At 44.2% G+C, this 8,645-nt stretch overlaps 1 protein-coding gene across 3 annotated transcripts in view; it reads left to right on the top strand.

Moving 5' to 3' along the window:
* The first annotated feature begins 356 nt into the window (after positions 1-356).
* ITCH (itchy E3 ubiquitin protein ligase) overlaps positions 357-8,645 on the top strand; it is a 121,842-nt gene continuing 113,553 nt past the window's right edge. For all 3 annotated transcript variants that reach the window (XM_027078537.1, XM_027078535.1, XM_027078536.1), the window contains exons 1-2: positions 357-469; positions 4,854-4,931. The gene's annotated coding sequence lies outside the window, so the exon portion shown is untranslated. The remainder of the gene's footprint in view (positions 470-4,853; positions 4,932-8,645) is intronic.

Raw genomic sequence — 8,645 nt, 5'->3', positions numbered from 1 at the left:
TACACCAGAGAGCTTGTCCGAAATGTAAATTATTAGGTCCTATCCCAGATCTGATGAATTAGAAACCCTGGGGGTGGGGCCCAGTAGTCTTAAGTTTTAACAAGCCCTTCAGGTGATTCTGATGCACGCTAGAGTTTTGGATCCGCAGCTACAGCTTTTAGAGGTTCTGGTGTGTGATTAGGAGGGTTTTCAAAAAAAGCCTAGAGGTACTGGAAGCAATCCAAGCGTCCCTCCCACCTGACTGAGCGCAAACCCCGATTTAGCTGCGCTCATCAGCCTCTGCGAGCTGCTCTTCCTGCCGGCAGCGGGCTAGTGCGCAAGACCTTCTGGGGCTTGTAGGCCGGATCGCTCTCGAGCTGGAGGCGCCTGCGTGTTGGCCGCCAACTCGCTCTAGTAGCTGTGGTCCGGGCTCGGGACCGGCTGCCATCTTAGTCGAGGGACGCAAGAGTCGCCGCCGCCCCGAGTCCCGGTAAAAACCCGTGGGCGGACTGGAGGCAGTTCTGGGGAGAGGGAGGGTCCTGGATAAGCGTGTCCGAGGAGAACGAGGGATGGAGGAGTGCGGCGCGTCAGTCGGGACCCCAGAGCCGCGGCTGCTTCCTCTTCCCTCAGAGCCGGTGCCCGTGGGGGGCGCGGGGAGCTCGCGGTAGTGGCAGGGGCCCGGCGGGGGTCGGGGTGGGTCGGCTGGACGCACCCAGCGGCCACTCTTGGGCTCAGGCGTCCGGAGCCCCTAGCCTTACGGGCGCCAACTTATGAGAGGACTGGGCCGCAGTGGGCGCCCGCAGGGTCTGGCCCCGAGCCCCTCAGCCCCGCCCGGGGGCCACTCTGCCGCGGCCCGGCCTACGCGCGGGGCCGGGCGGCAGCGGCAGGCGCGGGCGACGTGGCCCTGCGAGGGGCGGTGGCCGGGCCCACCTGCCACCCGCTGCCCTTCCCGAGACTTTTTGGAGCCCCCACTCGCGAGAGGGGCCCAGTACAGCGGCTGCCTCTCTTCTCTCTTCCACTCCCCTCCTCCCTCCATTGTCCCCCAGCATGGTGGTCCCGGCCCCGGCGTCCTCCTCCGCGCCCGCTGTCGGCGCGGAGTTTTGCAGACGTGGAGCTGTCAGTGTCCTTCCTCCTGAGAGTGCCCTTTTCTTTAGTGGAGAGAAGAAAAAAAGTAGCCGTGATGAAGACATGACTTAGGGGTGACTAAGTGGGGAACTCAAGTTTTCAGACTTAGCTCCGGGCCGCGACTCAAAGAGAGATAAACACACGGTTTTTTTGCCCCAGGTAGACGTTGGGCCCCAAGTTAGCGATGTAACCAGGTGAATTTGCAAACTACCCGAAATCCACGGTTCGCAGCAACAACTCAGCTTGTTGTCTTGGTTATATTCATATCTTAATCTTGTTAGATTTTCTGCCATTATTCCACAGCTTCATTATACTTTTTTGGGAGTGAGGGGTGGGGAAGGACGAGTGGGATTTTTCTTTGAAAATTAACGAGGCACTTGAGCCAGACACCTATCATTGTACTTAGTTGGGGTCTCGCATGTATTCCTAACATAATTAGGTCTTAAGGAAGTACTAAAGGCAGTGTATTTCCACCCTGAAAATGGGCTAAGGATTTGTTTCTCAGCCGAAGTAAAGTTCTCATGGCAGCTCTGTTGAGAGGCTTCACTGTGTATTCATAGGTTTACTCAAGGTACGACTACTTCATTTTTAAGATTTAGAAATGAAGGTGGAAATTCACCTTTTTTGAACAGTGAATGTAAATTTTTTGGAGTGTGAGTCCAAAAGGAATTCCTTCATCTTCAGCATATGAGTCAAGTCAGCAAGGATATGATATGAAATAAACAAGTGCAGAATACTTCTTCAGTGTATTCTAGAATAAATCATTTCTACATTAGTTAAAGAACTATCTTTACACCTATTGGAAGAGACAAACCACTAGCCCCCAAATTTGACCATTAGAATAATTAGGGGAGCTTTTGAAAAGTAGAAATTTCAGGGCCTCATTCCCTGAGATTGATTTAATACCTTTGGGTTAAAACTTGCCTCAGGCAATTCTGATGGTCTTAGGAACCATTGAGACAAACAATACTTTGGATAAACCAAAAAGCTTTGAGACAGTAGAGGAGGTAACCAGTTGTGTCCCGGTTGACCTGAGGAGGAAGGATCTGCTTCTGGACCTAAGTTGGGTGTTAGGTGATGAGTAGGATGGGGATTGTGATGGGGAAAGGGAAGGAGGGCAGACAGAGGAAACACCTTAATACTGTGCGTAAATGGGAGAGGATTGTGGAAGAAAAAGAGAGCAGGGAGTGGGATGGGGAAGGAGAGCATTGTGGATGTGAGGCCAGAAAGGTAAAAGGCTACTATATGAAAAGTTCTAAGTATAATGCAAAAAAACTTGTTTTATGTTGTTAGCAATAGATACACATTTTTGAACAGGGAAGTGATATGAGTAGATGTTTGCTTTAGAAAGATTGCTTTGGTGACAAGAGTGAAAAAAGATGGAAGAGTGGCTGTTGCAGAGGTCTAAGTGAGAAGTGAAAGGCTTGACCTTGTAGAGAGGCTGTGGGGATGATCAAGGGATTGGATTTAGTTCTTTACTAGTGCAGTATTGTTGCCCTGTTTTTGTATGAGGATTTCTTTAGGACTCGTCTGGGTAAAAGGTTCCTTTTCTGTCAAAAGAACCCATTAACAAATCAGAATAATATTGATAGGTTATGTATGTTAATGGTATCAGAATGTATTGTTCTTTAGCATCCTTGATCAGGTGCAATTTGTAGAATTTGGAGATTAGACTGAAATTTATGACTATCAGTACTATTGATTTAAGCTTGTTGGAAGTGTTTTTCTCCCACCCTCAGAAACTTGGTTGTAGAATTTTAGAGTTGGAAGAGATTGTAGAGATTATCTACAGTCTGCAGTGGCAGATATATTTTGTTTTATGGGCCAACTTTCATTTGAAGTAGCTACCAGAGCCCTGTGTTGAGAAGGATTTTGATCTTATGCATTCTCTGGGAAAGTGAGTTATGATTGATTAGTGATTCCTCCTGTAGACACTAGTTATCTAATGGGTAGTATATGTGCCAGGTATATGCTATTCTTAGACTAGTCCAACCTGTTAGTTTTCTGTTTGTTTAAAAAAAAAACTGGGACTTCCTGGTGGCACAGTGGTTAAGAATCCGCCTGCCAATGCAGCCTCCAAGCCCTGGTCCGGGAAGATCCCACATGCCGAGGAGCAACTAAGTCCGTGTGCCACAACTACTGAGCCTGCACTCTAGAGCCCACAAGCCACAACTACTGAGCCCGTGTCACAGCTACTGAAGCCCACACGCCTAGAGCTCATGCTCTGCCACAAGAGAAGCCACCATAAAGAGAAGGCTGTGCACCACAACGAAGAGTAGCCCCCGCTCGCTGCAACTAGAGAAAGCCCGCATGCAGCAACGAAGACCCAACGCAGCCAAAAATAAATAAATTTAAAGAAGAAAAAAAAAACTAGTTAAGAATCAGAGCTAGAAATAGAACCAAGTTTTGTAACTTGTAGCCTCTTCTCCAGTGTATCAAGATGAATGTGTGCTAGTAAAGAGCTTTTGGTATTAGACCAAAAGAAAAAAAGTATTTCTAGCCTGAGCCTCTTCGCTGTTTAGTTAAGAGTTTAACAAGGAACTTTGGCCTAGAAGTGAGTTTTGTTGTATTCATTCTGGCTTAAGAAATTTGTGTTGGGACTTCCCTGGTGGCGTAGTGGTTAAGAATCCACCTGCCAGTGCAGGGGACACGGGTTCGAGCCCTGGTCCGGGAAGATCCCACATGCTGTGGAGCAACTAAGCCCGTGTACCACAACTACTGAGCCTGCGCTGTAGAGCCTGTGAGCCACAACTGCTGAGCCCGCATGCCACAACTACTGAAACCCACGCACATAGAGCCTGTGCTCCGCAACAAGAGAAGCCACCTTAATGAGAAGCCCGCACACTGCAATGAAGAGTAGCCCCCTACTCACCGCAACTAGAGGAAGGCCCTGCACAGCAACAAAGATCCAACGCAACCAAAAATAAATAAATAAATTTATTAAAAAAAAAAGAAATTTGTGTTAGTACTCATAGGAAATAGTGTTCCCCCCTCCCCCCCGGCTTCCTTTCTTGTTCCTCACTCTTCTGTTTTGGGTTTTGGGGATTGGTTTCCTTTATATGAATTAAGGCAAAAGTGTATAAAGGTTTCCCCCCCCCCCCTCCTATATTATAGCACCTGGTCAAATTCTGGGCTCATAATAAGCACTCAGTAAAGGCATGTTGATTTTTGTGGCTCTAAATGATACTGGCTTTGAGTCAATATAAATTAGCAAGGGGGCGGGTTGCAGAACTGAATTGCAGCATTCTCTGGTTGAGAGGTCAACCCCTCAGCTAAAAATGTTGGGTTGGAAACTAGCCTCACGACTAGAAGTAGTTAACCAGAAGCTGTTCCTTGCCTCTGTCCTCTTTCAGTCTAGCAGTGTACTGTCCTTGGAGAACTACTGCCAACTCAGCTCTTTACTTCTTTTCAGAACTGGCTATACTCTGATCCTTGGAGTACTTTTCTTTTCTTATCCCTAGGAGCTTCCAAGTTGCAAGGATAGTCCTTACTGTGACCCCAATAGAGTATGTGTTTATATGGCCATCCTCGTTTTGCCATGTAGCCGTATGCAGGTGGGGGTCACCCCTTACAGAATGTGAGTCATTTTCTCCCCGACTCACCTTCTTATCCTGCCTGCTCCATCAAAAATTATCTGTGCCATGAAACTTTTTAAAGGACATTGTGCTGTCAGATTCCTGAGGTCATTGCTGATCTGATGTGTTTAACCATAGGAATAATGTGTTAATGGATCCTCCTTCCTCTCTCAGGTAACATGCATTTAACAGTGGCCTTCTGGAGACAGCGCCTTAACCCAAAGAAGTGACTTCAAACAGTGAAAACTTCAGGTATGGTGGCGTGCCTGTGAGAGAGATTGGGGGGCAAGAATGTTGCTGAGGGTGAGCCCTGGTCATATTAACAGCTGTGAGGAGGTATGGGGAGACACCAGTGTTCATGCTGGCTAAATCAGTTGGTTGAAGAAATAGACATTTCTACCTGGACCTGAAACCCAAAGCTGCCTTTAGAAGGATTAGCCATATTGTACAATGTGAGCCACATTGTACTGTTAATTTGAGTCCTGAGGACTGACTTTTCTGTTTTTCTAGCTTCCCTAGACATACATAAACTTTTCCCACTTGTGCTATTTTATAAACATTTATCTCTGTATACTTGTCCAGACATGTGCATGTATATGGTTAAAAAGTGTAGGAATTAAAAAGAAGACAATATGGTTCAGTGGAAAAAGAATAGAGGACTTGGAAAGAAAAGGTCTGGGTTTTGATTTGATTTTGCCACTGACAAACTGATAGTTGGCAAATTACTTAATATTGACAGGACTTAGTTTATATATCTGTAAAATAGATGTGTTGATTCCTACCTGCCTCCCTGGCATTGTTGTGAGGATCAAATATTGGGTTGGCCAAAAAGTTCTTTCGTTCTTTTTCTGTAAGATGTTATGGAAAAACCCAAACAAACTTTTGGCCAACCCAATAAAATAATACATATTAAATCTTTAGAAAAAAAATGAATTCACAGCTTAAGGCATTATGTAGATCTACAAGGTGGGAGGAGTTGGCAATAATATTTAAAAGGAAAGCAGGACAGGACAGATGCACTTTAAAAGATCAGGAGAGGAAAAAAAATAAAAGATCAGGAGAGAGAAAAGGAAGACTACTGGTTAAGAATAAAAGTAGAGCATAGGAAAAGTCAAGCAGTAAGAGAATAGGGGGTGAATGAAGTAGAGCACGTGAATTGGTTGGTGAGAAAGCTGAATAGGAAGAGAGGATCCCTTTCATTTGCCTAACCCTAACCTTGCAACTGTTGTCATTACCACCTTTCTTCATATGTGTCTTATCCATACTGGGCTTCTTGTCTCCACTGTAAACGTCATAATAATAAAATGTTTATTATTCATTCAACTGTGTGACCCTTTGTGTTTAGCGTATATTTTTGTTAACAAATTGCCTTATAAATGCCAAGAGACCAAGGCTGTGACTTGCTTATTATGGTATCCCATGTCACTGCTATAATCAAATATGTGCTTAATCTGTTTTTTTTTTTTAATAATTATAGAGAGAAAAGAAGGAGATAGGCTGCTTTGTGAGAGTTACTAGGGAAGGGAAGTGGTAAGAGGAAGAGTAGATAAATAAGAGATAGTAAAAAAAATTCTCAGGATAATGAAAGGAAAGACATGAAAATGAGAAAAATATGTAGAACAAGGGAAAAAGATGGTGTTATCTGCAGTTAATGGAACAAGGCAAATTTCATATCTTTAATGGTGATATAATACCTCACAAAAAGTTATGTGCTGGGAAAGATCATTCTCCATACCAAATACCTTTAAAATATTTCTAAAAGTATCCACTTCATCCTGAGCTCACAGAGTAGTTCTTTGTGGAAAGAAAACTGGGCCAATATTCAGGAGACATGGGTTCTGGCCTTGGTATTGCTTGTTACTTAAATTCTGTGATCTTGAGCAATTCGCTTAAATCTCTCTGGACTGCATTACTTGTCTATTGAAAGCATGAACACAATGCTCTCTCCTAGCTCATTGATTATTCTCTGTGCTTCATATGCCAGCTCACTAATTTTTCAGGGCTTTGTTGATACAATATAGGACTGGTCTCAGGAAAGCTTATAATAGGACTTCATAAAATCCAGTGCTTTATAAATGAGAAGCCATTTTATTTAAGTTCTATTTTATTTATTTATTTATTATTATTATTTTTTTGGCTATGCTGCATGGCTTGCGAAATCTTAGTTCCCCAACCAGGGATTGAACCATGCCTCCTGCAGTGGAAGTGTGGAGTTCTAACCACTGGACTGCCAGGGAATTCCCTTAAGTTCTACTTTAAACATTGGTAGAGAGACTTACAGGAAATCTAAGTATAGGAATGTTAAGTTTGTAATACTCAGTAAGCATTTATTGAGCCCCTGTTATGCTAGGTCCCAGAGGGTACTCTGCCTCAAGGATTTTGTTTTTGTCAGGAAAACAAACTTGTTCACCGGTAATTATTGTAAACAGCAAGATGATAAATGCTATAATAAGGATTTTGTTGCACTGCAATTTAAGATACTTGGATATCTTGGTTCCTTTAATATAATTGAATATATGCTAACTGCTGCTTTGTGCTAGGCATTGCAGGGACTCATGGAAAAAGCAGTCCCTGCCTTCAAGAAACTTGCAGTTTTTTTCACATCTGCAGACTGTTTACCCAAATATATATAACCTTCTACTCCAGGAGAGAGAAGGATTTTTGTACTGAATCACTTTGTATTTTTTTTTTTTTTTTTTTTTTGCGGTACCTGGGCCTCTCACTGTTGTGGCCTCTCCTGTTGCGGAGCACAGGCTCCAGACGCGCAGGCCCAGCGGCCATGGCTCATGGGCCCAGCCGCTCCGTGGCATGTGGGATCTTCCCGGACCGGGACACGAACCCGTGTCCCCTGCATCGGCAGGTGGACTCCAACCACTGCACCACCAGGGAAGCCCCTAAAATTTAGTCTTTGATTCTTCGTTCCAGAGAGTCTGTTCAGTTGGTCACAGAGGAAAGTATGGTAGGGAATCATATTGTAGGGGTTAACAGTATGTACTGGAGTTAGATTGTCTGATTTTGAATTCTGGCTCTACCGTGTCCTGGCAGTATGACCTTGGCCAAGTTGCTTAACTTCTGTTTTGTTTGTTTAATTTATTTATTTTATTTATTAAGTTTTTGGCTGTGTTGGGTCTTTGCTGCTGTGCATGGGCTTTCTCTATAGTTGCGGCAAGCGGGGGCTACTCTTCATTTCGGTGTGCGGGCTTCTCATTGCGGTGTCTTCTCTTGTTGCGGAGCATGGGCTCTAGGCCTGCGGGCTCAGTAGTTGTGGCTCGCGGGCTCTAGAGTGCAGCTCAGTAGTTGTGGTGCTCGGGCCTAGTTGCTCTGCGGCATGTGGGATCTTCCCGGACCAGGGCTTGAACCTGTGTCCCCCACATTGGTAAGCAGATTCTTAACCACTTTGCAACCAGGGAAGCCCTGCTTAACTTCTTTGTGCCTTAGTTTCCTCATCAGTAAATTGAGAATAATAGTAACATGTATCCATAGGGTTGTTGTGTGGACTAAATGAGATAATGTATTTTTGCTTGAACAATAGTTGGCTCAAAATAAGCAGGAAATGTTAATTGCCAGTATTACTGTTGTCATTATCACATTATCATCATCACCAACCTTGTCCTTCTTAAAATTATCTTCTTAATTTATTAATTCATTCAGTAAATTTATCTAGGGTGAGCACTGTAAAGTCAAATGCCTACAAGGGCTAGATGAACATTTTAAACAGTAATGATAGATCAGATTGGGACTTAAGTGATTTAGGGAATTCATGTCACTCCAGTGAGGCAGCTGTTATGCAGCTTTGGCCCACTTTATTTTTTTTAATTGAGGTGAAATTCATCATTTAAAAATATATAATTCAATGTTGGCTCACTGTTGATCTGGCAGGGGGCTGAGGGGGGGTGGCGTGTAGACAGAGTGTGGCCTGAACATCTTAACTTTTTTCTGAACAGAAGCTAGAATTCCAGATTTTGA

This window comes from Aethalodelphis obliquidens, unplaced genomic scaffold (genome assembly GCF_003676395.1).
Source record: "Aethalodelphis obliquidens isolate GAN/ISIS:26980383/991018 unplaced genomic scaffold, ASM367639v1 scaffold42, whole genome shotgun sequence".
NCBI lineage: Eukaryota > Metazoa > Chordata > Mammalia > Artiodactyla > Delphinidae > Aethalodelphis > Aethalodelphis obliquidens.
Note: the sequence above shows the minus strand (reverse complement) of the source record. Positions and strands in the feature narration are given on the sequence as shown.